The following is a 13,404-nucleotide window of genomic DNA, read 5'->3' as shown; positions in this document are numbered from 1 at the left end:
CTCATTGTTATTTTTATATACAAAATTTAGCATCTAAACATGCACATTACAACTCCTTGATGTTTTTATATACAAAATTTAGCATCTACATATGCACATTACAAGTCAATGATGTTCTTATATACAAAATTTGGCATCTACATATGCACATTACATCTCATATGCACATAGAGCACCTCCAAAAAATAGAAGTTACAATGTTTCGTAAAAGATATATACAAAATTATCAAAATTATTCTACCATATTGTAGAATTATTCTTCTAGATGGCCCAAAATCAATCAAGTGAACCTTCTGGATCAGCTCTAACCCTTAGTGTCTCAAGTATTGCCTCATGGTTAGATTCATGAACTTTCCACAAATTCTTCTTAAGAGGTCTACCACAATATTTAATCAATTGAATATTTGTTGCAACAAGAAGGTTTGAGTAATGAATAATATGTCTCTGTGTCTCAAAGTCCTCAAACAACCAGGCATTATAATTTTTGATAGGGTACCTGCATTTTATAGAAGAATAAGTTAATGTCAAAATCAATACAACAACTAATAAATAAATGAGTTTAAGAGGTCTCAATACAACTCGACACAACAATGGTACCTTCTAAGTCATGTCCCTATCACAACAACGGATCCTATTGGGTACTCAATACCCTCTCCATCATTGATTGTAGAAGTCAATTTGTTTTTGGCCTCAATACGACACAAAAAGTAATATGTTCCTTCTTCATTGTTCTCATCTGCAATAATTGCATATGCATGACCTGCATTTAATAGAAGGATATAAGTTAATACCAGAATCAGCATAAAGAACTAATAAATTGAGCTTAAAATTGATTTTACCCAAGTAACAAATTGCAACCCTTTACCCGATTCAACTAGGTCTGATACATGGTCAAAATCCACTAATGCTTCAATCTGGTTCATTTGTAGTGCTCTACAAAATTGATGTGTATCTAGGGTTTGCAAAGGTCTACAAGAGCATTGGTCAACCCACTCATTTTATTCACATTCATTCCACACAAAATGCATACACAAAGAGAAAAATCATGCAATTTGTCTAGTATAAATAACTAGTGATGCTACATTTGAACTTCTAAATGAATGCATGCCACTTGATCCTGTAAGTGTACAACAATCTAGATAGTTTTCAATGTTAGATTCATGTATTAACTAAAAATATCTAGAAACCATAGACTTACCTACATTACCTAATCCCATCGTAGAGTTACACCATTGCATAATTGTTTCTGCATCTATTAACATTACACCACCTTCGTACTTTAATTCCTCTCTGGTAAGATTTATTTTTACACATGTCCCTGCACCATCATGATCTCCCTTTCCATGCCCTACCTCAGTGAAATTCAAAAAATGTTGCACACCACTTGTCACAAGCATCCTAGTCAACCAGTAGAACATCCTTGCATTCTTGAATTGTGCGGTGCAATTGTTCGACCATATTAAGTGTTGGATGTATCTTATATCTCTTTCCCTTAAAATATCATAGGAGACTGTAAAGAATGCTTGCACAAACTTTGAGGAATGAGTATGATCATCACTGATATAAAAGTGATATTCTCTTATAACCTTTCTATCCTCCTCGGTGCTATCATGTGCATGTATGAATGCTATGTGTACAAAAATTGTAACTTGTGTAGAGTGGTAATACATAGGTTGTACTTCATTTTGTGGCTTTAGTGTATAATTCTTAGCAAAATCAATGACAGAGACAATAGTGCTGAGGGGGAAAGTGTCCTTACACAACTTGAATTGCTCATCTACCACCTAGCTCTATGTGTGTGACCTATGAACTCACACACTAGTTTCTCTTAAAACATCTTTATAAATAAGCTACACATATATCCATTTTCACTAACTCACACCTCTTTAATTCTTTTCCATCTTTAACACCATATGTGACTGACTTGTATTTTCCAATAGAAACTAGTTCCTTACCAATTGTATGTGTGTTATCTAGATGTAGGCATCTATGCAACTGTTGCAAACCACCACATGTAGGACAAAAACCTCTCAAACACATCATCTTATAGTAAATATACCCGTCATCTCATCTGCATAATACACTTGAAATAAATTCTCTCGGTGAATTAGGAGGTACTTGTAGACCACATTCCTGCAAAACATCGTTAGTGTGCAAAGTACAACATATATAGTGATAACTATCATAATGCATGGAAAATTCAACATGGACCCTACAACAACATGTAGTGCATGCATGATTAATCTTAACATAAAATGGTTTTGTCATCTCAAAAAACCTTTGACTAATTTTAATCTGAGGAAAGCTTTAAAGAAACCTTTCATAAAATTGTGTTTGAGTTATATCTAAATCATGTTTTGGATGTGGCTCACGATTTCTAATTCCAATTCGCCTTCTAACAACATCTCTTTGGTTGGGTGAAACCCTTTTGTTTTCGTGCCAATATTTCTCAATTAACTTTCTCAGTGCATCAACAACAATCTTGTCCTTGCGTGGGAGTCTACCCAAGAATACCCAAAGAGAATTATTGTTAGGATCCTCAATTTTCTCTCACCTATCTAAGGCATGGTGTAATGTGGTTCTACTTATCCTTAATGACTTGCTTGTTTTGCTTATTAAACGAGATTTTTTAATTTACTTTCCCATTATGCTTGATGTGGGGACACAACGAGTAACATTAGCATCTTTAGTGCGTGATTTCGAACCAATTAGCATCTTTAGTACGTGATTTCGAACCAATTGCTTGGTATGCATCAAAAATATTTCTCACAATGGTTCTTTCACTATTATTTTTGGATGTTCTTAACCCCAAAATTTTCATTGTCTCCCTAAATTTCATATTTTTAATCATTTCAATAACTAATGTGCATCTTCCACTTTGATTTAAGTTTTCAAAATAGTTATTCCAAATTCTTCTACAAGTTCTTTTGGAAATTTTATCATGCATTGGCTTCACAATATTTTCATCAATGTCTATTAGGAACTTTGGTTTTCTACAAATTATTCTAAGAGGTGTTAAGATTGTTGCATGCATCACATCAAATTCAAATGGTATATCTTCTTCAATTTCATTAACATGTGCATTCATCCCATTATTTTCAAATGGTGTATGTTCATTGCATTCATTAGGTGCATTCATCATATGCATTTGAATTGGTGTATGTTGATCATTTTGATTTGGTCCATTCATCATATCAATTTCAATTGTTGAATTTTCATCACTTTCATTAGGTGCATTAGATGATGTACCTTCATGTAATCTCCTCATACACTCCCTTTGTCTTTCCTTTTTTGTTTCTCTTTATTAATGTGTTCCTCTCTTGTTCTTTCCCATTGTTGATATTGATTGTCTTACACATAACATCATGATGGCAATCCACAATCAAATAGAAAAAAAATAACAAATGATCATCATTATGTTATAATCTAAAGTAACAATGAGAAAATAACTTCAAAAACAATCCAAAATACAAGACAATCAATCATTTCAACGCAAATCTGACCAAAAAAAATGAAAACTTGACTGTTACTATCCCTGAAAATCACGTGCAACAACAATGGTGCCTTCAAAAAACTTGCAATGCTGGTTTTTAGGCCATTGGGACTAAAATATGAATATTTTCCATTAACCCGTACGAGTTATGCAAACCTAATAGGAACGTTCACAATTTCTCATTTAACCCGTACGGGTTATGCAAAACTAGAAGTTTTGGCCTTAGTTCTGCATACCCCATACGGGTTATGTAGAACTAGGAACCAAAGAGGAAGTGGGGGGGAGATATATATATATATATATATATATATATATATATATATATATATATATATATATATATATATATATATATTGGGAAAAGGAGGGGAGAGAGAGAGAGAGAGAGAGAGAGAGATAGAATAGGATAAGGAGAGGGGGAGGGAAAGAGAGTTAGAGACACGGAGAGAAGGGGATAGGAAGAGAGGGAGAGAGATAGGGAAATAAAGAGAAGGGAGAGATGGTGAGAATAGGGGAGAGAGAGAGGGGGGGGAGGAAGAGAGAGTTGAGTAGGAGGTAGGAAGAGAGGGATAGAATAGGATAAGGAGTTGGGGAGGGAGAGAGAGTTAGAGACAGTGAGAGAAGGGGATAGGAAGAGAGGGTGAGTGATAGGGAAAGAAAGAGAAGGGAGAGAGGGAGAGAGAGAGAGAGAGAGAGATTAGGAAAAGGAGGGGGAGAGAGAGGGAGATTGGGAAAAGGACAGGGAGAGAGAGGGAGATTGGGAAAATGAGAGAGAGAGAGAGAGAGAGAGAGAGAGATTGGGAAAAGGAGGGGGAGAGAGAGGGAGATTGGGAAAAGGATGGGGAGAGAGAGGGAGACTGGGAAAATGAGAGAGAGAGAGAGAGAGAGAGAGAGAGAGAGAGAGAGAGAGAGAGAGAGAGTAGGGGATTGGAAGAGAGGGAGAGAATAGGATAAGGAGAGGGGGTGAGAGAGAGTTAGAGAGAGACAGTAGGGAGAGGAGGAGAGAGAGAGAGAGAGTAGGGGGTAGGAAGAGAGGGATAGAATAGGATAAGGATTTGGGGAGGGAGAGAGAGATAGAGATAGAGATAGAGAGAGAAGGGGATAGGAAGAGAGGGATAAAGATAGGGAAATAAAGAGAAGGGAGAGAGGGTGAGAATAGGATTAAGAGAGGGAGAGAGACAGAGACAGAGACAGAGATAAACAAACAGAGAGAGACAGAGAGACATGAGGTAGAGAGAGAACGAGAAGAATAAGAGGGTGAGAGACTCATCAGAGAGAGAACTGTGAGGGGAGAGAGATGAGATAGAACTCAAGGAGGATAATTAGGGCTCAGAATAGACAGAGATGATAATGGGGGAAGGAAGATGAGAGAGAGAGGAAAAGAAGAGAGAAATGCATGTATACAAACATATATACATATATCTATATAAATATATGTATATATAACTATAGATATGCATATATACATATATAAACACATATTATATAGGTATGTCTATGCATATGTGTAGTAAATGTGAAGTTTACAAGCATACATTTTGATGTCTTCATAACTCGTACGGATTTTGAGAAACTCAAAATGATGTTTTAGTTCTACATAACCCATATGGGTTATGTAGAACTATGAATGGTGTTTTTTTGTTTTTCAAAACCCGTGCGGGTTTTGGCTTGGTAAGAGGGTTGGAAAATGACCCTAAGGCTTGCAAGCCCATTTTCCCTCCATTTTTGTCCCTTTACATGTTTTTTCATCTTCCAACATGATTTCTCGACTTTGTTGTCATCGGGTTTACAAATGATCAAGTGGGTATCTCTAAAATTACCACCATAATCTCACACATCTTCTCAACTTTCTGACAATATAATTTTTTCTATTTTTGGACAACATTAGCATAGTAAACTTTAATTTTCTTTACCAATGCCTTGACAGTCCTCACAAACATATGCCTACCATTTTTTTAATAACTTTGAATATACTTGATAAAATTCAAAATAAATTACATATTATTGTTCTACACTATATTATATACACTTTTCAAAAAATAATTTTGCATTTTTTATTATTTTGATGCAAGTTATGCCCAACGCACAAATAGGTACCAAATTTTCAAGATGCAGTCACTTCAAAAAATCATTAAAAAAAACACTAAACAAAAAATTACAAAAAAAATACACAACTTCTATATCTCACTCTTACCTATCATCCTATTAAAGGGTTTTGCAAAATACTAAATCTAATTATATATTTTGTGCAGTGTGTAATGCCCCGCCAAGAAACCTCGAAGGGATTATGCTAAAACACAAGAATAGAGTGCAATAAAAAAAATTTAAAGTTAAACACAACACAATGATACAACGAGATATTAAAGTTCAGATTACACGGCAGAAGACATCAACTAACACCTTAAGAGTTTCCCAACGTGATTACTTATTTACACATTTAACTTAACTCACGCAAATAAATCCAATTAAGATGATTATCTTAATAACGAGATAATTCTTAAACAAGGATAATTTCTTTCAGCAAGATGAAAATATAGATTACAAGATAAGGTTCATCCATTAAAGTTTATTCATACCTTACGTTCAAGCTTTTCATAAAAATATAAGCCATGCATCTACTTTCATAACACACTTTAATTTCATCATAACTAATGAGTTCTTTCCAGGCTTACTTAATTTCATTATCAATAACTGAATGCATTCTATTGTTCTAATCTACATTCTTTCAGGATCCAATATACTGCATTAAAAGGACGACTGCATACATGCATTTAAGATTAATTTAATCTAAACCACTTATACATTTTATCAAACAGTCATCCATACATGCTAACACTAAGCATGAAACATAAGATCAAAAGCATCACATAACACCAAATTGATCTCGGAGTTCACCCCTAGAGGGCTACATCTCTGGGTCTGCTCAACTACAAGACCCCTCTGATAATTAAATAAGTTCATAATACATAAGGTTCTCATTATTTACAATCCTTCCATCAAGGCGAAACATAACCAATATTCAAACGACCACATCAGTCAATAAATACATATACAATCCTTGAAAAGGAAAGGATCCAGTTGAACATAATCGAAGCTAATACAAAGGTCCACTAGAGCATCCACAAAACTAAGTCATCACAACCCAGGGTCTAGCATGATACTAGGTACTCACAAGGGCATAAGCAACATGAAGACTCCAGAAAAGTGCTCCTATCAAGATAATACAATAACACACTAGCGAACATAGGGACAAGTGTCATCACATGACCTGGTATGGCTACCATGGCAGGTCTTCATAGGTTCCGGCCCCATACACTGGGTTACCCTAGCAACCTAATCCAAACCTCTGGCCCATCCAAGCCTCATGTGGACCCACACATCCTTTCATGAAGACAAGGATGATGGTTTGCCATTTCAGGCCTTCTCACAACATGTTGAGTCTGTGTTAGCACTCATCCCATGTGTGAGGCACAATTGTCTTACTTAGTGATTCATTACTAACTCTCCAATATACTATTAGGGTATCACTTTTTAGACACACTTTCGATGGGTTACCCAACAGCCCCTTTGGGCGCAGCCCCCAATCGAAAGCCACTTTCCCATACGACACTAGACTATACTCAAATGAACTCAAAAACTAGTGAATACACATGGTCAACCAAACGGAGTTCAAAATGAAGGGAACAACCATTTGGTCAAACACGACTTCATATGAGGTGCACTGACAGACGGTACTCTAACTAGAGACTTGACCAACTATGGTCAACCACAAATCATCAGTCGACACCCGCATAAAGGATAGGACCAATTATGACACCACCACAAAACAACAGTCAAACTCAAGACCGAGGACTGAAACAGGTACCCCAAATCAATCCATACGACAGGGTCCAATCAAACAAATCAAGTTTTGTCATTACTTAAGCAAAAGTGAATATAGAAATTAAGCTTGCATAGGCATTAACTGGTAGAGGACAATCTTTACCAAATTGATTAAATATTAAAGTCGATCAAGTTTCCTAAATGATCTAAGTTAGATTGCAGTTATCTACCTCATCTAGGTACAAATCGTTCTTGGTTTTCTAACTCTCTAAGGTTCATTTGCATCGAACATACATAAATGCGTCAATATGAGTTTTTAAACCAATTTCACAAGAATAAAATTAAATAAATATTAACCAACTAAATATGATATTTATTTTTCAAATAAAACATCATTCTCATACTGGCTCAAAAACAATCTCTCCAAATTCGTCTTTTCCAAAGCCCAGTTATACTATTCAGATCGAGGAAACATATGCAAATAAGGAACCCAAATAAAGATAGTCCATACCCAACTTAGCAATTATTTCCTTACGCATATATTCTCCATTTGCAATCCTGGATGAGTTTTGCTAGAGAGCTCGATCCTCCAGCTCAAGAAATTCCTTCTCCTCCCCAATATCCCCAAATTTTCCATCCAAATATATTTTCCAAAAAAATCAACCTCCCATATTTTCCAAAAATCTAGGTTAAATGGGAAAGGTTTGACCAAAAAAATAATTTTTGGAATTAAAATATTTTATTTAAAATAATTCTCCAAAAATCATTCTTTTCCAACTATATCAATATATTACACTTGCTTTTCAATTTAAAATTGATTTTCTCAAATAACTGAAATTAATCTTTCTATTTCCAAAATGCCAACAAGATTAAATTAATTCTATTTCAATTAAATTTAAATCTTTCTTTTCCAACAGCATAAACATAATAAATTTAACATTAAAATTAACCATTTAATCGAATTTGCCACCAACCTGAATTGAGCAATTCAATTAACGATTAATCACATAAAAAGGGACCTATTTAATTTAGTCCCCAAAATACTAATGCATAAACACACATTAAATCAAATTAAATATTAAGGATTAATTACTCAATTTAACCACACACAAAACACGCAACCCAAGAAAGTCAAATGAACAGACGACCCGCAACCCCAACCAAAGGGAATACCGACGACGGCTGACGATGCTCACTTGAGCACGACTATGGTCAAACGAGGGTCTTACGACCACCTAATCTAAGTTCTAAGGACCAAAGAGGTACACTCAAACCTGCGAACCCAGGTGGAGATGAACCTCGCACCCACGCGGCATTGTACCTAGAATCTCCTGCAACCAAGAGTCATACATGCATATATATATAAACTTAATGAAAGCGTTAGCCCAAGATAATAACACGAAATAGGAGAATTAATAACTTGCATACAAATTGGTGTGAAAACCACATTAACAACTATGTACTAAAATCAAAACACTTGACTATAATCATTATATTATGATAAACTAACCAAGGTCAAACCGAGATTAGAATTTGATTAGGGCAGGGGTACTAAATTCTTCCCCCCTAGGTTTTGACTTACTCCTGGAAGTCGTAAGGCTAGATGGAGAACATGTCACCAGCATTAGCCCTGAAACTCATTCAACAAATATCAAATTGCACATAGGAATCTTTCCATAAATAAATGAAACATTATTGCTAAATCCTTTGCGAATGCCATTATCCATTGGTAAGATACATCTAAAACCATAAACTTGTTAAAATATTCTAGGAATTATCAATATTCATAGTAGAGATACAAGAACCTTCTTCCTTTCATTACACCAAATTAAAGCATTAAAAGAGGTAAGCAACAATTACCATACTCATCTATCAAACATGACAAGAAAACATGCCATCATGATCCATTTTTTTTACCAACCCATATTTTCACAAAATTTTATCGCATAGAACTAGCTTCAAATATCAATTTCTACAACCAAGTTAACTTCAATGAAATAAGAGCAACATAGATAACTCAATTGTTTACACTTGCCAGGCATATGAAAACCTTTCCAAAGACTATGTCCCATAACATAGTGACAAGTTAACAAAATTTACTCCATGATACACATAATAACCATCCACATAATTGGAATGCACAACTCAAAAGGCCACATGTGAGCATGTCTAATGCTCGGTCAAAGATAACATGCACGATCAGCATCTCTATGCCTGATCTCAGAACACTAATATGATCATAAAAATCCAATATCTCATTCAAGACTTGATGGTAGATGAAGAAAGAAAATAGTAGATGAAGAAAGATTGTGAATGATAAATTGATAATCCCTAGAAGGATCTTCAAGGGATATGAGGGAAGTTGCACTTGCCATAGCATCTGCATGTCGATTGTCCTTTCAAGGAATAGGATCTATGGTATAAGAAAAAAACTTTTTTAACAATGATAAGGCTAGGTTACGGTATTACAAAAAATTATTTTTTTTAGCTTGATATGTGTTGAATATACCAATGCACAAGACAATTGAGAGGGGGGGTGAATCAGTTGTATACAATCTTAAACTTAATTCCCAAAGAAAATATGCAATAACTTAACTTTAACACATAATCCACAAAAAGATATGAACATGAAAACATCAAACACACCATGCACAATGAGACACTAGATTTTACATGGAAACCCCTATTAGGGGGGAAACACAGAGAAGTTATTCTCAATATATGAACACGTGTTAGGGTGACACTGGTTAAGGTGATTTTTACAAAGAAGGGCTCACTGCCAGAGGGCACACTACCCAAGAGAAAGAAAGAAGAGGCTCATTGCCAAAATGAAGGAGAATAAAGGAGAAAGAATCCACCACAAATGCACTTCTACAACTACAAGATCTGTAGATAAATTTGGCTCATTGCTTCTAGTAGATAACACATGAAATCTCATACAACTCAACTCTTTTTACCAACTCAACACCAATTGTCAAACTATCAAGAAGATAGATCCTCTTTCATACACCATTGCATTCCACTTTCTTTCACTCATACACATATATATGCATATACTCATTACAATATCCAAGCATCACTATATATATCATCTTCTCATGTGCAAAATCTCCCAAGGTTGGCTAAGCAAACTTAACCGGACACAATTCAAATTAGGTCAGCACTAAACATTCCATGGTGGAGAATAATTTAAAGTGGACCACAACACATCTTAAACATGTTATATAAAAGTCTATAATCATCGGAGCAATAAAGTATAGTGTAAACACCCGAGGTTAGACAAACCTAGAGTAAACACCATCAAACTTTAAAATCATGCTTTTGAATCCCAAGAACATGTGCCTTGACTGAATAGAATGACACTGACATTATCATCCTAACTCCAAAAATGCAATGCCAGAAACTATAATACAAAGAAATGCAGAGCATTTCACACGAAAACATTGTCAACCATACTGCTAAACACAACCTCCTCATCATAGCAATCCAAAGCACCAAATCCATAATATAAAATGTCCAAACATAGATTAACAACATGTCCAAACTGCAAGAATAGATATGCAAAATAAAAGATATGTAGAGCAAATTATCCATCACAACTACATAGAAAACTCAATAACACTTACACCAAGAAGTCAGTAATGACAACCAAAGTATGTTGATGTCAATGAAAACACATAAATATCTCATTCTAATTAACCTTGCAAACATCTCCCCCATTGTCATCGATGGCAGCACATCAATGACAATAGCAACAGTTCTCATACCAAAAACAAGAAACTAGTCAAGTTCTTGTTAGACATCAATAGCTCTTATTCTCTCCCCCTTTGTCATGAAACATCAATAGCTCTCATTCTCTCCCCCTTTTCCATCAAGGACAAAGCTCAAATACAAAATTTTCAACTTATTCTACTCAATTCTTCAAAGCTTTACACTACACCAAGCTCCCCCTAAGAGGTAGCACCAAGTCATTAGTCCAGAACAGTAATGTTCACGAATTTCACTGGACTAATGCATCTCTATATGTATTTAGTTCATAAAAAGAGGGGAAATGGCCCCTCATTTCTCCTGGAGATATTTAGTTTTATCTTTAGCAAGAGGTTTAGTCAATATATTAGCAATTTATTCCGTTGTAGGCACATAATCAAGTTTTACTTCATTCTCCAAAACTTTCTACCTTAAGAAGTGATACCGAATTGAAATATGTTTCGTTCTTGAATGTAGTACCAGATTATTAGAGATGTTTATTGCATTGGTATTGTCACAAAATATAGAAATAGGTTCATCGAACAATATTCCAATGTCCTTCAAAGTTCATTTCATCCATAGTACCTTAGTACAACAAAAAGCAACAACAATATATCTAACATCAACGACAGATAGAGAAATAAATCTTGTTTCTTACTTGACCAAGCGACCAAACGAGGTCCAAGGAAAAATTCACCTTCACTATTACTTTTCCTACCATCCACACATCCAGCCCAGTCTACATCTATGTAGGCAATTAGAGTGAAATTAGATATTTTAGGGTACCATAGACCATACATAGTCTTCTATTCCTTTCAAGTATCTAAAAATTCTTTTTACAGCAACAACATGTGTCTCTCTAGGGTATTGCTGAAATCTAGCCACAAGACATACTACATGCATGATATCCAGTCTAGTAGTAGTCGGATATAACAAACCTCCAATCATCAATCTATATATATGCTCTAATCAATCTTCAGTGATTCAACATCTTTGCTCAACTTAAAACTAGTAGCCATAGGAGTACATATAGGTTTAGCATTTTCCATTCCAAACTTCTTCAAAATTTCTTTAACATACTTAGATTGTGAAATAAATATACCATTATCTTTCTAATTAAGTTTTAAACCAAGAAAGAAATTCATCTTCCCAATCATAAACATTTCAAACTCTTATTACATCTCATCAGAAAACTTTTTACATATGCTATCATTTCCTCCAAAGATTATATCATCCACATAAACAACTACAATCAAGATGTCATATTCTACAACCTTAAAATAGAGAGTGTTTTCAGTAGTATATTTTTGAAATCATTGCTTCAGCAATCACTTGTCAAGCCTTGCATACCAAGCTCTTGGATCTTGCTTTAGTCCATACAACTACTTTAGTTTGTATACCATATCGAGAGTATCTGATAGATTAAATCCTTCTGGTTTTTCAATGTATATTTCCTCTTTCAGTTATCCATTCAGAAATGCAGACTTCACATCCATTTGATAAACCTTGAAATCCTTGTGTGTTGTAAAAGCCAAAAACATTCTGATAGCTTCCATTCTTGCTAAAAGAGCATAAGTCAAGCTTCAAAATCTACTCCTTCTACCTGTGAGTATCCTTTGCATACAATTATTTCTTTGTTTCTCACAATGTGACCATCCTCATCCAATTTGTTTTGAAATACCCATTTAGTTCCTATCACATTTTTTCTCAGTCGGTCTTGGGACAAGTTCCCAAGTCTGATTCTTCTCAATTTGTTCCAATTATTCTCACATAGATTTCATCCAATACTGATCACTGCAAGCATCCTTCATTTTTTTTGGTTAATTTTTTTAAATTAAGCATAAATTTACCTGGTCTTTAGTAGCTTTACTTCTACTAATAATGCCTTTGTTCTTGTCTCCAATAATTTGTTTCTCTGAGTGATTCTTCCACAGATATGTTGGGGTCTTAGGAGCAATTGGTTTAAGTAGGGGATGTATCATGTATCATTATAAATGTTACACATATCTATTCTAATGTTGCATTTTAGTAATGATGTTAGGGTACCTAAGGGAATGTAATTGAGTTAATATGAGTTTAGTTACACTTGTGCATTAATGTTGTGTAGTCATGTGTCAATTAAATGTGTGAATCTCCTTAAAGTTTAATGTGATGTTGTATCTCTTTTTTTTTTTTAAGTATCTCTATGATGTTTAGTTAGGTTGTTAGTTTTCTTACTTCTCTAAGGTTTCTTAGCAAGCATTACATCTAGTATCAGAACCCATGTTGCACACTTTGGGATCTCAAGTTAAGGTTGTTGCCCTTAGTCTTGTGTGGTGTGTTATATTATTTTTATTTGTCTT

This window comes from Cryptomeria japonica, chromosome 3, assembly GCF_030272615.1.
Source record: "Cryptomeria japonica chromosome 3, Sugi_1.0, whole genome shotgun sequence".
NCBI classification, from domain to species: Eukaryota; Viridiplantae; Streptophyta; class Pinopsida; order Cupressales; family Cupressaceae; genus Cryptomeria; species Cryptomeria japonica.
The sequence above is the reverse complement of the archived record's forward strand: the minus strand, read 5'-3'. Positions refer to the sequence as shown.